The sequence below is a fragment of the Varroa jacobsoni genome, unplaced genomic scaffold (genome assembly GCF_002532875.2).
Source record: "Varroa jacobsoni isolate VJ856 unplaced genomic scaffold, vjacob_1.0 contig01769, whole genome shotgun sequence".
Taxonomy (NCBI): Eukaryota; Metazoa; Arthropoda; class Arachnida; order Mesostigmata; family Varroidae; genus Varroa; species Varroa jacobsoni.
The window spans coordinates 8,819-25,196 of record NW_019214689.1 but is presented as its reverse complement, the minus strand read 5'-3'; the positions used below and the strand labels follow the sequence as shown (position 1 = coordinate 25,196).

The window sequence follows — 16,378 nt, the reverse complement described above, 5'->3', positions numbered from 1 at the left end:
CTTTCTATAATGCTCATGATAGGCAAATGATCAAACTCAGACGTAGCCAATTTATAGCGTCAACGATGTCCGGCACGGAAAATACGCGCTTTGATGCTTTTCAGTCCAAGTCCATTTCCCTGGTCTACTGTTTCTATTTTCAATAGCAAAGGTTATCTCATCAATGATTTAAAACCGATTCTCTATGCTAGAAATATATTAGACTAGAGCAAACGTTCCCTGAAAACACTAATTTTGAAGTTGTCAAGTTTGACAAATGGCTTTTGTTTTGTTAGACGAATTGGCTTGGTGAAACAGTGTATTTTTAGGTGTTTCTGTCACTTTTACTGTTTATTATCGTTTGTTTCTTTTCGCACTGTTTATTCCTATGTTTTCCCACTAAATCCTGTGCAATCAAGAGCTACTGCATATTGCAGTTAGTGTGCGCAAGGTGATTTGTTCGGTATCGATTAGATTTCAATACACCTTATTCCACAGTAAAACGGTATAAAAAACATACCGCAGATTGATGGTGAACGTTGCCCAAAAAAAAATTCGATTACAGCGCGCTCTGCCGACGCTTTTGTTCGAGTTTTGCCAACGCCTGAAATATTCATTTAGGCCGTATTGGGAAAGCCCTTCAAAGCAGGCTTTGTTTCGTAACGTGAAATATATGGGCTCGATATAATGTGTTTAGAGACTAGAACGGAAGGCAACTGGTCGTATCAGCTCCTTCTATGTCTTTTTCCATTAGTGTTTTATCTATTCTTAAATCTGTATATACTGACTTCATGTAGTTACGTGTGCCGTTTAGAACCTTCGAAAATAAATGCTCGTATTGTCAGTTAACTTCCCGTCCGATAGCAGTGATGATTCCAGTTTCTGAAACTACGGGGCAATCACCAAAAATCTCCTAACGATTCCCGCAGAGCGGCGATTCGCCATTTGCCGTCAGTTGTTGCATGCGCTCCTACATCGTCAACGTGGGTTTTATAATATACGTCTACATATAAATATCTATCTACTTAGCCGAGCCAATACACAGCATCTACGTAAAACAGTGAAAGATTGCCCTCTGCGAACAGCCCAATGTGGCCTGCGGATAGAAGGAGAAACTGACTCAATCGTAAAGAAAATTTCATAAGACTAGTTTCGTCTCCACGCCATATTTTCACAAGAGTTTGAGGCGTCCGTCAGTGGCGATCCTTCGAAATAGCGAAAACGAAAATGCAGAAAGTTACAATATATGCAAACAAATAATTTTCTGTCGTATTGTGTGGTAATTTTTTCGCCTTCAGTAATGGGTCACGGCGGACCTTTGGCACATGGATAGCCGATACTGCTTTTGATTGATTCGATTTTAACAGCTTGCATTGTTGTAGACAGCACACGAAGTTATACCTTTCAAAAAGTTAATCTGCGACCCAAGCGGAGAAGGTCGGATGTTTGTCAGAGAAGTCGCTTTTCTCACCGCGCTCATGAACTAGAATAACAATGGAGCTCCGAAATTGGTCTTACCTAAGCAGCCGTGGAAAGATCAGTGGAGAAGCTTCGCAGGGAGCACTTCCGGAATTCCTCACGCGCAGGAATTCCTTTAGGCGTCTCGCTTTGATATATCTATATATGTATGTACACCCTCTTTCTGCCACCAGGGTCATCGTTCCATTCCACCGCTTACGTCGGCGGAGAGCGTTGCTTCGGGAAGTAAAGACGCGGGCTAGCGTACTTGTGTGAGAGCTAGCTGTCTTTTCTGATCTCGCATCGCGACGTCCCGTCTAACGCCACCTCAACTCTGATCGGATAAATACCAGCGTAGGATGCTTGGAAAAAGTAATTGTTATCGATGTGTGCTATTTAAAGTCATTGGTAGTGATGCGGAATGAACGAATTTTATGACGGATGATTAATATCGGCGGTCATACTCGGGGAATAGTTTATATGGAAACAGATCGAGTGAGGAATAGTTAAGATTAATAAATAATTATGATGTCGGATGAATGTACGAAGCTTCGTACCAATGGCGAGTGGGCGCATTTTTAAATAAGCTTTTCAATGGTCAGTTTAGTTATTTAGTGATTTGATGAGTGTACGGTCGTTATAAAAAAAATAGTTTGAAAAAAAGGACGTAGAGTATTGATAAGTTACAGGTCCGCACGCTGCGTCGTACATGTTCTGGAGAATTAGTCACAAAACGAATACCTTCGCGGATCTTTAGTTCCTTTTTGTGCTGATGCATTAAACAGGCTCGGGAAAAATGGTCTGCTTCGTCTCGGCTATTGAACACCGTTCTGTACTTATCTAACGTAACGTTAGGTAATTCAAAGCGCTAGAGTACGTCTCTTAGCATATTCTATTGTTATTCCTTTTCAATATTAGCCATTTGTCGTATATGTACTACGTATATACATTTGTCGGGGCCGGATCGACTAAAGTAACCGCTTATTTGCCTCATTGTGTTCCGTTACCTCGGCTCAATTCCGTTACCTTTTTTCATGCACCAAAAAGCGATCGATAGCCCACAAATTTCAGACACTCAGCAAATTCTCTAGTGGAGCGTTGCTTATTTACCAAGTAAATTCTGACCCAGCATATATGCCAAGGTTACTTTTTAATCAAAACATTCATAATGTGGGCTTCTTTATAGCGTTGTAGCGGGGCTTCACAGTATACCATCGTGTGATCTGCAGTTTGGGCTGTTTAAACGAACAATGAGTAAAAACAATTCAAATTTTTGGATTTGATACAATTAAGACCCAACAAGATGTAATTTGGATATAATAGTTATGTGAGTTCACGCGTAGGTCCATTTTCTTTACAATGCCCTAACGGAACGTCGACAATATTTAACGATTTAAAAAGTACGTAATGAAAACACTGTAGATAACGAAGTCGTGCCGGGGCGTTTCGTCGAAACGACCTGGCACAGATTTTGTGTTTTTAACGCATACGTTTCGCCCAAATGTGAGGAGGGCTTTTTGCAAGCAACGGTTGGACGTTGCCCTTTCTTAAATCTTCGTTGACTGTTGCAAATCATAGGAGCGCGATTTTCGTAGTTGTGCCGTGTGTTATAGGCAAATCAAAAAGTTCACAATAGCATAGATGTAGATAGGTCTGTAACAATTTTATCGAAATCCGCTTATTACAAGTCAGCCAAACATTAAGATCGCAGTATTTTTCGCATTACGATGTATGGGAGGGGTTTGCTGTTGAAGCCGTGAAGCATTCGCTCTCGGTTCTCAGTCATGCAGCCTTCACACGTGTCTCTCCGATGCTATTAGCATACCAGAAGCGTTGCTTCTCTGCTAGAATATATCACCGCACTCCGAAATTATACTGCATACACGTTATTGTGGCCGATTTATAAGGCCAATAGACTCAAAGCAAAAATGATATATTGATACTTTTATGTTGGGCCTTGATCGCTTTTTATTGCTGTAATAGAATATTTTTAATCATTACTATTTTTGCGAGAAATAAAATGACTAACGCCACTTAATGGCCCTTTATTTTGTATTGTATTAGATTCACTTTAATCCAAAAATGACAACTGCAGAAAAGTCGACACGCTTTCGAGTTGGGTCGAAAATAAACCATAGTTCTGTAAAGGATGCGCAGAATGAACCGTTTTGGTAAAACCCGTGATTAAACCAAAATAATGACAGGTACATGCCAGTAATGCTTCACGTAAAAAACGTGGGTCCAAAAAATAGCATGAAATATTTAATTCCGTTTTTACCGAATATCCAAAGTTTAAGGGTACGTATTAACTAAAGAAGCTGGCTCAAAGATACAAATTTAGTGACCCTGATGGTGAAGCAATAAAACTATCCGAGATTCTAACGTGAACGTAAATGGCTGACGTGTCGCGAACGTAGCCGTGTATGATATATTCGCTCTGTATAATTTTGGCTTTGATTAGTTCTCGTGGGATTCACTGGGTTTTGAAGACAAGTCGCTGTGGCGAAAAATTCCCGCTTGCAAAAAAATCATCTTTAAGCGTTAGAACTGAAAAAAAAAAATAAAAAGCTAATTTGAGCGGTATAACGGATGATCTTACCGAGTTGGGTGCGTTTGTCGGATACAAAGGTACCACGGAAATACATGTCGTCAACTTCAAAATAGCTGGTTTATTAACACTTCATGTGGGTGCAGTTCACACGTATGTCAACCGGTGCAACTAGTCCATAGTGTGAAAATGGGTTTAACCAAATAAATGTGCCCATATGTGATTTTCCACTCCTTGTTAATTCCCGTGCAGGTACGTGTAAGTACGTGTTCAGATAGTTCGCTAGTCTTATATTAGCTGAGCGTTTTTGACGGAACCAAAAATTCCTCTAGAGGGGATGATTGACTTGAAATAGAACTGTTTTTCATATTTAAACCATAAACGGTCATTAAATCATAAACGGTCCTGGTGGGCGAATGATTTTTCGAAATTAAATACAACTGGGTGCGGATGACCGAACGCTTCTACGAGAATAGTCGGCTTCACCATTGGATTTTGTCGATCAATACAGAGTTCAAGGTGGTGATGGACACTCGGTCCTAGTGCTACTAAATATTCAAAGGCCATTGGTGATAAAGTTGTAATGCTACATCGATGACGGAAACGAATGCCAGCATATTGTTTGAGAAAAACGTAATCTCGAAAAAAAAAATACTACCTTAAGTAGCCGTAACTTGCGTAGCAATATCTGGAACAAGAAAAACATCGTGTGAAATGGTTTGTGCAGTTGCAATAAGATTCATTATGTCTCATTGTGTCGTGCTGAGTATACTTCAAAGTGTGTCGTTTGTATTTCTCAGCTATGTGTCAGGTAGCCGATGACCCCGCTGTTCGCGGACGAAGATTTCAAATACATTTGTAGATAAATGGAACTCGCAAGGTGATGCAGACACTAACAAGCAAAACGATGTACTGCTAACCATAGAAAAGACCTCAATTCAACAGACACACCATTTTTTTTTATAGCTACCTTGCAGAACATCAACGCATGATACGGGCTGTGCCATTTACGAGTCGACTGTCGAAAGCTTCACATGAGAGAAACAGACGACACAAAAGCAAAGTTAAGGAAACAATATGTAAGACAGGGGATTGACAAATTTTATAGCCCATAGAAAAATTGTGCGCAAGGAATATAGATGCCATGCAAATGAAAATGGCCAATTTTGTTGTCAGATGCCGATAGCGTTCGTTACAACCAGTGGTTTGCAACATAAAGGTATCATTAACAACTGCTAAACGACAGATGCTTAACTAGCAGTTGGAAACTTAAAAAGCAAAGTTTTCTTTGTCACCCGCTGAGAAACAGGAAAAACTTATGAAAGGCTTGAACAACGGGAAAACCTTTGGCCAAAACAAGCTGATCCTAATATCCTTAAACAAATACATTTTTTTCGATTTATCAACCTTATTTCCTGGTGAAAGTGTTCTTCGCCATAGGCGTTCGTTCCGACACATTCACACAGTCGCGATAATGCTTGCACGCGAAGGCGGCAGCCTTGAAGATATTTCAAAGCGCTAATTTATTTCATTTATGAGCGTCAATAATGAGGTTCTCGAGCACATAATAATAGAACAAATAACACCGCATATGGAAATATTTAGACCTAGTCTGGGACGGCGGTTCGGGTTTAGAAATAGTAGAAGCGTACAAGAAGCAGGACCAGGCTGCTGAGAAAAGTGAAGCTTCAATAGTAGATTTTTGAAATAATTCAGCTACCTTTTATACAGGATACTGAAGGTTCCAGGTGCAGGCCCGTAAGGTTTCAAATTATATAATAAGAAAACGAAGCGATTGCTTGTGATAAACAGTGGGACTCCAAGGGTGTACCTTATCGATTATAGTGTACTTCACGGGTGTATTTTAATACCAGTAGTAAATAGCGAAATCAAACCATTCACACACACGACTGCACTAAATAGGAAAGAGAGGCAGCCCAATGCCCGACACAGTAATACAGATATTGTACCGCCTCGTACATAAAACGAACCTCGTAGTTACTGGGAGTAGCATAGACAACAACTTACTGGGTCTGCCGAAATGCACAAAGCTCAATAATGTACTGTAGCAGACAGCAAACGAGGAAAGAAGGGAGCGAAGCCATTTATACGTGCCTATGCTGCTAAATGTCACCCCACTTGTTGAAGGATCGTCATGTTTAATACTGTACAACGTACATGCGAACGTTTTGTAGAAAGTTGTTCCAGTGGATGAGAACAAATTTTCTCGGTTAGGTTTTTGAAAGTTCAAAAAAAAAACAAAAAATTCAGAGCAAAATGAAGGAAAAAGAAAAAAGGTCTGATCAAATGGGGACAAAACTGACATTCCGGTTATGCACTAAATTACATTTATAATAGTGTCTATGCCGATCTTTGCTGACCCCCATAGCTTCAAGCGAAGTAAGCAATCCCGCTATGTTAGGAACCCCAAAATAACTGAATATTCGAGTAAGACTGCTATTACTGTAAAGTATTTTATTAAATAAATTTGTTATTAAATTGCTTCACGATTTGTTGGTCGACGTTGATATGATTCTGTCTTTTCAGAGCCATACGTTGCTGCTGTGCAATTTGCGAATTGAATTTCGAAGATCTGCTTGCCTCCTAGGTAGGCAAACTTCGTTGTCAACAAATTTAATGACAAACAGTGCCAAAAAAGATAAAAGGCAATAATCAAGTTTGACGAAATTGTCACAATTTCGAATACATCAATGCTAGCTCCGCTGTGTGCGTAAAAATAATATCATGAGCCTGCGAGTCGGCCTTGGCCAACTTTAGTTATATACAGCATGCACTTAGAAACAGCTTTTGTTGCCCTAGTTGCCCCTATGTTTTGACCATTGCACCGTTGTCTTATATTCTCACATGGGACTAAATGCCGTAAGCTAAGGCGATTTTGCCACTGATTCCAAAACAACACAAGTACCACGTGCTCAAGTAAGTGCATTTGTTTTTGACGGTAGAGTTGACTTTGAAGTCAGTGCGAAACGAAGAAAAGCGAGGGAGTTATCAATCAATTTTGTCGTTTTCATTCCAAGGTTTATACGAAGAACGAGAGAACACTGCTTTAATCTGGACTAATTTGCCAACTCGACCGGGGTTCGAGATCATTGTCGCCCGGTCCAGTGGAGACTACTAAAATTATTATTAAAATCTAAACCGTTCATGGAACCGTTCTCATTTCTCATTGGAGGCAAGGCACGGCGTCCGGGCGTTGCCTAGATAATAAACATAGATTAAGTCAAATTGACCAAAAAAGGCCCATACTATATATCAAAAGGACACGCCCTGGAATTCCTAGAAAGCCTGAAAATACCTAAGAATTGCACAGTTTCTCGACCGCCATGCAGCCAAGCCATAATTGCTTCTACTTTACCTAAATAGTTAGTTCGACGTGAATTCGACGTTAACGTCGTTTACCTCCAGTAAGGTCAGCCTGAGGCTAGATGCCGACATGAACCCTGTAGTATTGTCCTAGTCACTGTTTGTGACCATCCCATTGTGTTATATGGTTGTGGGATCATTGTGTGTAATCATCTCCTGCGCTTCTTCAGGCCCCTTTTCTTAGAAACAGGCATTGTCGTTTTATCCTGCGCACACTCCGCTAAATCAAAAGGTACGCCACATTTTTCAGCGACTAGATCTGTTTCTAGAGGACATTTCGATCTATGCCCTAGGCCTTTGCTTAATGTTGAAACAAGATTGCTCACGAACGAACATTCGGCTCACTAGGGGATCGTGGTCTCAACTTTGGGCACCCTCATTACCCCTACGGTGTGACTGCATTTTGAAGGACCGTTGATAACATGACTTCCTACTGTTTTGAATAGTCAGTTTTATATAACTCGTAAGTATCCACGTGGTGCTTGATTCAAAGAGAAGCTTCATCTGTAAAGCGATTCGAGAGAAAAGTTGTATCAGTTTCCTATATAAAATAAGACGCTTGATTTAGAAAAGTTTTGAATCGCTCGGCGTTATTAGTAGTCGTTGAATGTTAGATATATTTCTTTATTTTGAAAAACTGGGCTTGAAACTTTTTTCTTCAAAGTCAAGATATAGGACTCAGTTACAAAAGCTTCGAGAGAAGAATCGAGCTATCACTAATTCATTTCCATATAGCATAATAGTCTAGCCACGAGCGTCTTAAGCTAGCCATTAATAGAGGCCTACTAGCTCATCGGCTTCTCGACGCGTGCGTAATTCTCCCATCAAAAAAGTACTCCTCGAACCCTCATTGAACCAGAGATTTTTCCACCAGACACGTTGCCCTATAAGGAGGACATACTGCTCACTTTGTGCCGGTATTTGTACGTCGTCACTACAATAGAGCTTTGCTGAAAATATCATACATTGACAGGCAGTCGTTGGCTAAGGCTGAGACAGCTGTTCACAGTTGATAGTTGGGAAGAATATATTTATATTTATTAGGATAGTTAGATAAACTTCTTTACATTCACATTTATGATTTATTCGCTATATATATATTTTTTTTTTCATTTTAATAATTAATTTTAAGAAGATACATGATGGTAAAATTAAGGGTATTTAAAAAAAAAAAGGTGAATTAAAGATAACTCAGTCTCGAATGGTCCGGAATACCGCGAATCATAGCAGCTTTTCTCAGGAAAGGACCTGATTAAATCTATCACCACGTATCCGGCCGGTAATGAATAAGAACATCCTCTTCCTCTGAGGTCACACGTCAGGACCCTTGTACAACTATAACGTGACATAACACAAAAACGAAAAAAATTTATATTAAATATAGAGCAGTCTAATTACATAGTATAGGGTATAGTTCCTAAGAGACTGGTACATCTGCGAGGTGACACGTGCTCCGTATGGCGTAAACGCTTAGCGATCAGTTGGCAGTAGTACTTTGCATGTCGCTGGAAGTTTTATATTGATATTACAGATTAAATGTGAATTTAAGATGTCACTGCTCGATTGATACGTCACTGAAAAGGCTCCTTGTAACCAAAATAGAGAATCACACAACGATTTGATCAATGTATCCGCGAGGTGGGGGAAGGAATAACATAAACTGGATAGTCATTTTTTTAGAGAAAAGTTACACTCACGGAACTAAAATTGCTTGCCCGTGTTGGGTTCATCAGCAGACCATTTTCTTGCTGAGTGAGTGGAAAGGAAAGATAACTTCTGCTGATAATATCTTCGCGGCCTTTGCATCGTCCCTGTAGCCCTCGATCAAAGCGCTGTGCTCTGCCACAAACCTACCTTAACGCAGAGTAATTTTTACATTCGTATAGTTAATTTGCAATAATAAAAAACATACTATCACAGTCGCCAATTCTTGATCACATTATTGGGGCTTTCGCCTGCTATTGAGTGTGACAATGAACCACTCATCATTCGACCGTGCTTACATTATACATCTTAAGGAACCGAAGCGAAATAGAATCAGCGCATCTGTCTTGCGGCATGGACATTATTTGTCTACAGAACTTAGCTAAAACTGGTATTAGGCGTGAACATCAGCAACGTTAAGAAACACTCTACAACCATACTTTCTTTTCTATTATGATTCAAAGAATATAGTGTCATATGGTACAAAGAATTTATGGTCTATATCTGTTCGTAGAACGGACGGACTATTTTTTGTAAATTTAATCTAGCAGATCAACTTCAAGTGTTAGAATCATTAACAGGAACACTACTCCAAAATAGGAAATAGAGTAGGCAGAAAAGGCCAAACCGTCTAAATGTCTGATGTAAAATGCAAGCTGAGGCACTAAACGTCAGTGATCTTCCAGAATCCGAGTGCCTAAAATACTGAAATAAATATAAGTTTATAATTAAATAAAGCGGTGAAGCATACGTGCAGTCTGTTCATCGTACTCAGGATCTCGTCAATAAAATATGAGAACCTAAACACTAAATGTGCAAGGAACAAAACAGCTTAATTTATACAGGCGTAAGTTAATGAGATTTACAACTCGGTACGAGGCGTAATAAGATATATATAAGCGGCAAGCGATGCCTTCCACTTGCGGGCCTATGGAAGAAGTAGGCCGTGACCCCAATATTCGGTGGAGCCAGCCTTCAGCCACTGACAAGAAGCACAAATTCGAAAAATTAGAACTTTAAGGATGTGTTTTGTGCTTCAGCTACCAGTGGCGTGGGAAACTGTTTACTGAGGAAGTGTACGTCGAAAAAATAACACGTAGTATTCGGTAAATAATAGTACTGATGGACTAATTTGGAATGCCTTCAAAGAAAGTTTCAAAGCTTTCTCTCTAAGCGACGCTTGTTACAACACTGCTGAACTTATTCCAAAGCGTAAGTCATAAGATTTTCCTTAGAACCTTGTGTAGTGCTTTAAAGGAACGACATGAGCTAGATTAATTATCAGGATTCATCTCTTTAGTATTCACACGCAAACATAATGAACAGCAACACCCATCAGTAAGTAATTGCGTCGGATTTCGCTCTAAGTCAGAGGGTATATAGTTCATCCAGCCGATCAAAAAAATATTTAAATAAATAGTAGCTGCAAAAGGTTATATAAATTGCAGGTTAGGCGAAACTGCTAACGGCGAAGTATTTGTAACTGGAATAAATTCTCTGGATTTAAAGGTATGGATTCGAACGACGGGCAGCCAGCCAGACCCCAGCAAAGGAGGGCGCTACGATTGGGTAGTCAACGCGCATCTCTGAGCACTTTGTCATGACAACCATAAAAATACAGCTACCGCTGGTCAAAACTTCAGCATTGGCCATAGACCATGCCGTTTCAGAGATAAGCTAGAAAAAAAAACCTAGGCACGTCCAACAAAACTCATAGCTGATGGAAAGAAACAGTGGATATAGTGCATCATATTGAAGTTGACACTTCGCAATGTAAACCTCGCCTTCGCAGATTTTGGCTGGGAACTGAAGCGCCTAGTTATGCCATCGGCTCTCCTTTGAACAACCACTTACAAATCACGGTTCGGGTCAGAGTGATTCAATACACACAGAACGAAGATTGAAGGTCAAGAAAAGAACTCAAGCAAAAAGACCATTTGCTCCGATTAGTTAGAAAAGGAAGTAACACTTTAGTTTTTCTTTCGTTCGTGAAGGCTCTACACCTCTGCGCTTGTCCTATGTAAATGGTGCCCCTCCATATAGGCTCTACCTTTTTATGAACTGCGAAACTACACGAACATAAAGCTATAAGAAATCAGAATCTCTAGTAAAGGTATATTACAAATTAGGCTGATCTCATTTACTCGTTAACCAGAAGTTATTTCATCATAATAAATCAAGCGAAAATTAATTGCCGATTGTTGCTATGTGGAAACGGAATCAAGAAACTGTTAGGCATAGACGTTAATTCCATTTGCATCCTAAAAGCTCGTCCTAAAGGTTCGCGTTAATGTGCCCATTTTACGATTGGAGCATTAAAAATCGGAATGAAACGGCGATCTGTAAGTAAGTTTACGAAATAGAAAGAAGTACTGAGTCAACTTTTTTGAAACTTAATAAGTTTCGATAAGAACAGGCTTGTTGTCGGCCGGCGAACACGCACCGTTTTAAGTATTTTGCAATGCCTCCTCATAACCAGAGGCATCATTGTATTAGAATGTATACGTTTCTATCCGTGAGGTGATTTATGTCGAAATAAATGTGACCCTCTATTCGCTAGCGTGCCCATGCGACTATTCTAAGCTCATGAGACTTTCCTTGATTTAGCAGACACGTACGTCCAATTGACGCCTACGTTCTAATAAAAGATGAAGATCGTGATACTAGCGGTAAGTGGTAGTCGTTCAGCGTATCCTAGTCTATTTCTCAAATTAACATAATCCAATTCGAGAGTCCTCGATGCCTGCACGGGTGTAATCAATCCAAGTAATTCACGCACTCGATTCGCCCCGCAGTTAGATAGCAGGCAGTTCAAAGACTACACCTGCGGATTGTTATATGCTCTTTTCGTATACGGTCTACGATATGGTATCTTCCTGTTCATATGGTAAGAAGTTTGCCGTGTCAGCTTTAGTTACTAGGACTAGCTTTGTTCCGACCTTTTTTTTTCTCACCGTTGAAGGCTCCTAACTAATTCTCGGAAAATAGAACGGATGGGCTATTTTAACACGGTATTGTATCGTACCGTATTACTCGGAGGATTTTCGTAAAGGTCAGAACGAGGTGATCATTATTAGCTGTAAATATCTGAGTTATATAGTTCATCTATATTAATTACGTTTCATATCTAATGAAGCCGGAATGGACTGTTCTTCCAGTGTGTGTGGCAATGAGCTGCTTTTTATATCTATGTTATTCTTATTTGTTTACGACGCTGTTGGTGAAACTGGGTTTGGCAGTTTGCAATAAACTTGCTGAAGTTCGCTATCTCAGGTTTTGAAGTTACGAAAAGCATTGTCTATTTGGATATTGGGAGCCATCAGAAGGATTTAAGGTCAACATAATTAATTGCGAAACAATTAATGCATGTTAAATGTACCAAGGATTTTAGTTGTAAGCGAGGGAGCCCTCACTTAAATTGTAATTGATTAAGCTTTTAATTTAACTTAGAATTTAACTTGACACAGATCACTTAGAGAAACGAGAGGAAGGTGATAATATTTAACTAATAATCGTTCAGTGTTTTAAGTTTAAACGATTAGTTATTAAAGCAGTCAGAGGATATCAAACTTTTTTAAACAGTTCGAACTCGCAAACGAACCGCGTTGCCAATCAAATCATAAATTCAATGGCATATATCTTTCAATTAAAGTTAAGTATAAAGTTCCCCTTAGATACTTACAAGGTGTTACGCCTTATCGGAATTGCGACATCATTTGCAGTTAACAAGCACCCTTTCTATTAATCGAGATAGAGCACATTTTTCAACCCTAACTTTAATAAATGTAAGTGAGCAGAAACGCGATCTGGACTTGTAGACTTCTTTCACGCCTTCCTTAGTCGCAAATTGCTTGCCTATATTAGTTCTACCTGATTTTGTTAGGTTTTATGACTCAAATTCCGTGAGAAGCACGATCATTCAAGGTTGAATAACGGGTTCTCTTGTAAAGCTTTAACCCCACTTTTTCCATACATGTTTTACCTGTATCGTACGAACACGAAACGCACCTAGATCGTAAAACTCTGGACAAAGTAATCAGTCTACGTGCGGAAACTCCCCAGACTCTCCTCGAATCTCCATCTGGATAACTCTGCTTCGGGAGGAATCATACTGATCCGATAAGCGGATGATATCAATAAAGAATGTACTCACCTGTAAAGGTCTAACGAAGTAAATTCTTCAAGTTTTAGTGGCTCTGTATTGCGAAAATATCCTACAAACAGTTCACGTTTCGAAAAAGGTACCAGATAACACGCTCGCAAATGGAATGACAGTGGATTAGGTTCTGTTACTCGGAAAGATAAATTTTACTTTGAATACGAGGCAGATCTTGTTGCAACAGTTTCACGTGTGTAATACACACGACACGTACACGAACGGCAGTAGGTATGTTCTGCACGTGAGCTCCTAGCACGTAGATGTAAGTTAACAGTATGTAGTATATAAAATTATTCGAAGAGGAAACACTCGTTTCGATTAACCCGGTAGGATACTAATGTGCCCGTCCGGCAAGTCACAGTTATGATGCGAGTACGGTATTTATCATCCTGTAGTGCAGTATCCAATATACAGTCTCGACAGAGGCTTAGAGAAACGCTATGGCTGCCTTGTGATTGATTTCAAGCAGCAAATTCCAATGGCTTCAATTAATGGGAAAGATGTACACAAGTAAAGGCAAGCGTCTATGGAACGGGAAATCACGCCTGTTGCATACGGCACATTTAGGCGGTTGCCTATATAATCCAAGCTGATAAGATTTGAATGCGTTTAGAACTGTGGACAGCCTGCAGATCGATGCTCGGTAGTCATTGTTTTGAGTGGGGTTTCCCATTTATGATGGAAGTGAGTAGATCGTGCTAGTTGTTGCTGGCTATCAAACCACCTCGTGACATTTCTATTTGGACACGCTTGGGACGCTACCACAGTGACCGCAGCAGTGATAACGTTCGGATTAAATCGGAATTTGATGGCTAACTGTTTTTTCTATAAACCCACGCAAAGCAAATGACATTTCTAAAACTCTATAGACGCTACGATCGCTACGATCATTGAAGGCGTTACTTTATAGTTTAAAAAAGCTAAATAAACGAACGAAACGCTAAATGGACGAGATATTCAATTGGTTCCCACTATGCAGCACTGAGCACAGGTTCACAGCGAAACTTTTTCGAGACGATCTCCGTTCTTTTGGTGTCCCAACTTTGCGGGTGACATTATTTTCTGGACGCAAAGATCAGACTTACTCTGTTTAAGCAGGCATGGTCAAGACGGAAGTCCGTCTCGTAGTGTTTAGGAATAAAGGTTCCCAAGAGGCTGGTCTAATTACGAGAAAAATCGACCGATCAGATTATTGCACTATGCCAGTACGCCACAAGGAGAAATAGATTAACTGTTATTACAGCATCTGGAGGCATGAAAGCCCTAACGATTGTATACGTAATGTAAAAAAAATTAGACCTTGCGGCGTAAAAAGAAGGCCACGCTAAGAGCAATAACGGATAAATTTTGTTCTGCTGCGGTACAAACTACAGGCTGTCGAGTTTGATGACCATATCACCTTTGGGAACTATTAAGAAACTATAGAGCTCCTATTGAGTGCTTCCTATACAATTCCATCCGACCTTCAACGATCATAGAACTGCTTAGACCCAAAATGTACTCTCAATCAGAAAAGGGGGTGTTCAGCTCGTGAAGAACTGCTTGAACGCAACTAGTAATCAACGAATGGTTTATAAGACATGTGTTCGGGAGTTTCCGAACGAATACCGAAAACACATGTTTATCAGCAAGGATGTAGAAATGAGTGCACATTGGCGATCGTAAGGCCTTTCGGACATGGATACGCTCAAGGATTTCCACGTTCTACGTTTCAATAGCCTTGTCAACTCAGGACCACTTCTTAAATACACACGACGGATAGGTGTAGATTTCAATGTCGCCATTTTTCGAGCGGTAAGACTGCTGTAAGCTCAATACGATTTTGAATTTATGCTGTTTGCTAGTAAGTAACAGTATATTTGTTGTATCATGTTTGAAATATGCCAAACTTGATGCTTGAATGGCTACGAGCGGCCCATTTTTGTGATGCTTCCCCCGAACGCTGCCCGTGGCAAGCGTGAAATATGACAAGTTGGTCTTCAAATGTAACTCATACCCCCTAAGATGTGAAAACAAGCAATGCTAAGCGTTAGTTCGTATCTGGGCATAGATACCTTACTAATATAAATATTGTATCTATGTATTTACACATACGCTCTCGAAATATCAGAATTTAGGTAGCAGGTTTTAAGTCCCATCTAGTTTGGTTTAGAGGGCTGACACTGCAACATGTGTATATCGTGCCGAACGCAACATAGTGAACCCTAGCTTATTGAACTCTTCTACAAGCGTAGTTCTTCTACGTTTAATCGTAGTCTACCATGATTATCTATGACCCATTTGACGAAATTTCTGTTTATGCTGCCGCTGTGTGAAGCACGAGAATCTATAGGTCTACTTCGACATTACATTGAACACTGAGCAATTTTTCACTACGAAAATTTACTGAAATTTTGTAAACTTGGTAATTTCTGAGAGCAATTTCCGGCGAATATGGTCAATGACAGAGTGGTTCTAACAATGGGTTATGCATTTTTGCAATATGAACTTAAGTGGTGTCGTGCAATAAAAGCACGTTAGCTCTATTCACTGTCACCAAATGCGGAGTTCGCTCGTCGTCTTCTCCAGTCGTGCACTTCAGGACCCGTAAGGCTGTAGTAAATAACAGCTGTATTAGACAGACAAACATATACTACAAGGCAGCGGTAAATTTCCTTTGGGGTAGCGTCCTATCGGTAGTGATGTGACTGTCTGCGGTTATCGTAGAAGGTGGATCTTCTTTAGAATTTAGGTGCAACTATGGCCATTGTCGTAACGTGTAATCTTATGATCTTCAATTGAATTACGCGCCACCAACCTATTAGAGCTCATGTGGTCCTGTTTAGTAGGTCAGTAGTTTGATCGACGCGAGTATATCTGAGCATTAATATACGTCGAATCTCGACACTGGTATTAGCGTATGCAAACATTCCGTTATTCAACTTATCGTAGGTAATTAATCATTGTCAAGTTGAAGAAGCCACTCGAATTTTTTCAACAGCTCAACTTCGAAAGAGTATTTTGAACAAAAAAAAAAAAGTCCAAAACGTGTGTTATCGCTGACCGCACTTGAAAGCAGTAAAATCCCAGGATCCGAGCATAATATATGTAAATTGATGAAAGTTGCAATGTTTCAGCCGATTCCAACCCCCATCAGACGGGACAGA

General features: G+C 39.9%; 1 long non-coding RNA gene across 7 annotated transcripts in view; it reads right to left on the bottom strand.

Moving 5' to 3' along the window:
* LOC111272197 (uncharacterized) overlaps nt 1-13,884 on the bottom strand; it is a 41,560-nt gene extending 27,676 nt beyond the window's left edge. For 4 of the 7 annotated variants that reach the window (XR_015315624.1, XR_015315625.1, XR_015315626.1 and 1 more), the window contains exon 1: nt 13,227-13,884. This is a non-coding gene — a long non-coding RNA (uncharacterized LOC111272197). The other 3 variants (XR_002687376.2, XR_015315627.1, XR_002687375.2) reach the window with 3 other exon arrangements.
* Nucleotides 13,885-16,378: the final 2,494 nt, after the last annotated feature.